The sequence below is a fragment of the Empidonax traillii genome, unplaced genomic scaffold (genome assembly GCF_003031625.1).
Source record: "Empidonax traillii isolate 1590-97213 ecotype Southwest subspecies unplaced genomic scaffold, ASM303162v1 scaffold5575:size7804, whole genome shotgun sequence".
Classification (NCBI taxonomy): Eukaryota; Metazoa; Chordata; class Aves; order Passeriformes; family Tyrannidae; genus Empidonax; species Empidonax traillii.
Genome location: NW_020960768.1, coordinates 2,726 through 7,804, shown reverse-complemented (window position 1 = coordinate 7,804; position 5,079 = coordinate 2,726).

Below are 5,079 nucleotides of genomic sequence, written 5' to 3'. Positions count from 1 at the left end.
GCCATAATGTAGAAGAGTACATTATGATCCCTTCCTTTCTGCAGATTTTAACTTCTTGCTTTGCAGTTTGTGGGGATCTAACTGTGGGCTTTTGTATCTGGTGATCAATGGGAATAACATGTGAAAGTTTTGAGGAGAGACTTGGGGATGCTGTGTGTGAGGAGGTACCTCCTAGAAACAGGATGTGTGTATCTCATTTTTTAAAATGTATCATACTGCTCAGAATCCAAAAGGCCAAGTTGCAGGTTCATCAGTTTGTTTTCTCATTGCATGATATTTTCTTTGAATGGCAGTTATTGAGCACAGGTGTGCATTTAAAGTTTAGACTTGTGAGTCATGTATGTGAACACAGGCCCCTGTGCTAAAATAGAATGATGGTGTCTTTGTTATGGCATATACACTTGAGAAGATTTTATATTTCCTCGGGTACTTTGGTGAGCAGAGAATTGTCTTTACGTGTATCCATGTTGTGGTGCTTGTTCCCAGAGAAGGAGAAGCGTGTGCAACTTTCCTTCCATGTTCTTTGTCTGCAAAGGTAGCTTCACTGTTGTGTGAGGTTTTGGCAGGGTAAAAAATTTTGTTTGGACTGAGAAAGAACAGCTGCAAGGGTTAGTGAACACTATGCACGTTGTGAAGGGTTGGAGAGGAGAGTTCTGGTCCTGTTTGTGATACAAGGGACACGGGAGATACAATTTACTCCTTTCCTTGTTTGATGCCCATCTGCAATATAATACAATGTGATTTTCTTTTTGCCTGTGAGTTTGCACATTTCCATGTAGAATGATGAAGCATGAACACCTTGATCCTGTTTGAAATCTCCATTACCCATCCATATCTCCCTGTCATACGGCACTGCGGAGTTTCTTTGTAGTTGTAATTGCACTTTCTTTCATCCCTCTGTTTCCTGGAAGGCCATTTTCCCCGTTCCAGAACAGTTCTTTTGCCTTTGAAATTGTGAGTATTTTTTGGTAGCAAATACCTCAAGTACCTAAGGTAAATTCCTTGTGTGAGGAAAATGAAGCAGAAGCAAAAATTCAATCTATTGCACTGTAATTTCTCAAAAGACTGAGCTGTTTACACTTGCAGCTTCGTACTTGTGGGAGGTTAGCAGGCTAGAGTTGCTGAGATGTGGTAAATACTTCTTAAAATAAAACCCCTACTACACAGTCCAGAGTAAGACTTGAGGGTCTCACACACAGGTTTTGAAAGGAATCCCTTCCAGCTGCTCTCAGTAGTGAGTTTCTGATGCTGCAGTGAAGACCAAGAAGGTTTCCCAGTGAGTTTCTCCAGTATCTCTTTGTCTTCTAGTGCTTCCTTGCCTTGCTTATCTGATTTATGGTCTGGTTTTTCACTTCTTCATTTCCTACACATGTAGGTTTTCTTGTAATTATCAGTATTGCTTCCTTTAGGAACATGTGGTGTCTTAGTGCCCCTTTCCATGCTACAGCAGGTGTGAAAGGCAGGAGGTGGGAGAGTATCCTTGTGGTCCACTGTTGTCTGGAGGAATAAATGTAAATGTGACCTTAGCAGAAGTCATATCTCTGCGGAACCATGCCTGTGATAAAACAGGGGAGGAGATTTGCCCAAAGCCATTAGTTTGATGAGCCATTCTCTTTTAGATTACCATTTCTCTTTTATTTTGGCCTTTTGCACTTTGTGTGCTTTAGAATCCTTCAGTTTCTGATGAGAATGCTGGTGAGCAGGCAACTGTAGCTCCCTTCTTTCTCCAATCATAGAGCTTTATTCACTCCTGACAAATTCTGCCAATTATGAACAAATCAGAAGCGAATCTAACAGCTGTGTAGCAATGGAGAGAACACATGGAAGCTTTGTGGGGAGAACTATCAAAGAACAGGTGGTAATCTTATCACCTGTCATAGCTAAGAAGAGTGTTTGCCTGATGGAATACCATCCAATGCAGTTGCTTCTGCTCAATAAGTGTGGCCTATGAAATATTTTTGCACCTGATCTGTTAATGTCTAACTCTCAGTATATTTAACTGTTGCCTTGCTTGTCACGAGCTCATCTCTTCCAATTGTCCAAGGGCAGGTGCCCTTCTTGTACACACCTGTGATGTTTACAGCTGTAAGGCTTTCGTAGGCATATGTGTGCTCCCCCAGGCACACTTGTCTTTAGCATAATAATGCAAAACCATCTCTTATAATGCAGTCCTCAAAGTGCAGAAGGGACACCCAGCCCAGCCAAGGTTTGCCTGAGCAGAGCAGAGGCCAGTGGGAGAAGATGTGCAGGATGTCTCACACACACTCCCCCCCTAAAATGGTGGCTGCTGAATTGAAGAGATAAGGTTTGACTGTAAGATGGGTGAGGAACTGGGTGTATGGTCACCTCCAAAGAGTTACAGTCATACAGGCTCAATGTCATATAGGCCCAGTGTCTAAGTGGAAACCAGCAACGTGTGGTGTCTCTCAGTGCTCCATATTGTGACCAGTAGTATTTCTGATTTGAAACAACAGATCTTCGTCAATGACATAGACACTGTGGATTTGTGAATCAGAGGCGGAATAGTAAATGTTGGGGGTTTGTCCAGTCAAAATATCAAAGGCTTTAATCATAGCACACACCTATACATATTGCCTCTGGGGTCATTTGTCCCTAAAAGAGAGGGTAAATGTCAGAAACTTGGATGAGCAAGAACTGTCCTTTCTCTGGCTGTATGTCCTCATAAGGCTGTGATGTAGAGTCTCATCTTAGTTGTACTAAGCTTTCCCCAGCCTCAATGAACCTTCAGATGTTATCAAGGGATCTTGCTCATATGAAGTAACAGCTGATGTTTTGTTGGTGTTGAAATTGGTGGGAACGCAGGGGATGAGATGGTAGCTTTGTTAGGAAATTCTGGTTTGGGGGCTTGTTATTTGAAGTATGTGCAAGGAAATCATTCATGTTATCCACTGTCTGGTCTGATACAACTCCTCCTGTGAATGGTAGTTCTTGGACACAGATGTAAATCTGGCTCTGACAGTTGCAGTCACATATCTTCCAAACTGACTGAGTGCTGAGGAAGAATTATTGTATCTTTAAGCTGTCTTTAAGTGCACTGCATGTCACTTATGCCCTTGAGAGCATTTTACAACTCTCAAAATGAGTGTGACGAGCAAAGGAGGTCCTGTGCATGGAGCTGTGTTGGGATTCTTGTTCTCCATAAGGAGAAGTTGTGTGGGGAACACATCTTTCAGTGGTGTCTGTCTGCAAAGGGAGCTTTCTTGTTGCATGATGTTTGAGCCCACTGAAGCATTCTGTCTGCACAGAGACAGGGCAGGGGGAACAGTTGGCTGTGGTGTATTTGGAACTGCCTAAAAGGTAGATATAAACGCTAGTTTTTATAGGGCCTCATAATTATGGTCCTGTGCACTTTTCCTTCCTTGATTTCCAAGGATATTGTTTAGAGAACCACACATTTGGCATAAAGTCCTGTGTGATCCTCCTGTGTGCTTTTTGAAAGTTAGATAATGCTTCTTGTGTACCTACTACAGTTGACATAGCCTGAAATATTATTTCTTCACTTCTGTGGCTTTCCCATTCCTTCCTTGATTATTCTCATGTGCTAAAACTGGGCCTCAGTTTGGATGATAGTCCTTGAAAGAAGAGATCTGTTTGAATTAGCAGGTTGTGGGAGGTGTTCTCATCCATGCCTTGAAGTTTAGCTGCCAGCAGAAAGACCTGGGTATACTTTTGTTTCCCTAGAATGTCACATGGTCTTTTGCTTGTGGCTGACATACGGCCAAACGTCGGGTATTGCCCATAGTGCAACTGAAGGCTGTCAATGCAGAGCAAGGAATGTGTGGGAATAGCTTTGAAACAGGAAAACAGGTAGGTCAGTGTGGTTTTGTATGAGAAATGGTTTGATTTCATGCCTGCTGCCAAAGCCTGTGCCATTTATATTGTAATCCTGGTTTTGCTGTTTTGAAAAGCATTGTGAAATGACAATAAAATAGTGGAGCTTGGGGTAGAATGGCTTGGAATTCTTGTGGGAAACATCTTGTATCCATCTCTATCACCCTGGGGCATTATGATGCACAGTTTCCTCACAGTTGTAATTACACTTCCTTTCAAACCTTTATTCCCTGGAAGGTCATGATTCATTTTCCCCATTTCTTGCAGAAAACACTTTAATGCTTTTGCATTAGAAGCTGTGAGTGTTGTTTTTCAGCAAATACTCGGTTACCAGTGCATGATGTCACCACATGGTCCCCCAAACCATGTTGGCTGCTCAGTTGGGTTTGACAGGTGGACTGCTAGATGGATGAGGAACTGGATGGATGGCTCTGCTCAAAGAATCTTATTCAATGGCTCATTGCCTATCTGGAAAATACTAATGTGACATTCTTTGGGGGCCTTACTTGGACTAATACATTGACTATCTTCATCAGTGATGCAGCTAATTGGATTGAGTGCACCCACTACAAGTTTGCAGAAGACACCAAGCTAAGTGGTGCCATTGATTCACTAAAGGGATGGGATGGGATGTGATCCAGAGGGACCTGGACAGGTAGCAGGAGTGGACCCATGTCAAGCTCATTAAGCTAAACAAGGTCAAGTGCAACATCATGCACCTGGGTCAGAGCAATCCCGTTCACAAACAGGCTTGGGGGATTGAGAGCTGCCTTGTGGAGAAGGACTTGGGAACTGGTGGGTAACAAATGGGACATGAGCTGGCAATGTGCTCTTGCTGTCTAGAAAGCCAATCATATTCTGGGCTGCAAAACAAGGACTGTGGCCAGCAGGAAAGGTGGTTTTGTGTCTCACCATGCTTCTGTGAGACCTGTTAGAGTAATCCAGAGAAGGACCATGAAAATGTTCAAAGGGATGCAACATCTGGCTGTGCAGACTGTCTGAGAGAGGCCCTTCGACCTGGTATAGAAAAGGTGCTGAGAAGTCACTGTATATTTTAATATATAAAATAGAGTAAAACTAATGTGGAGAGAGAGTTTTAATAGGGCCTATCTTGATAGGACAACTGAATGGTTGGAAACTGAAAGAAGGTAGGTTTAAATTGGTCATAAAGATGAAAAGTTTTTCAATGAGAGTGTTGAGACGTGGGAACAGGTTGTCCAGAGAAGC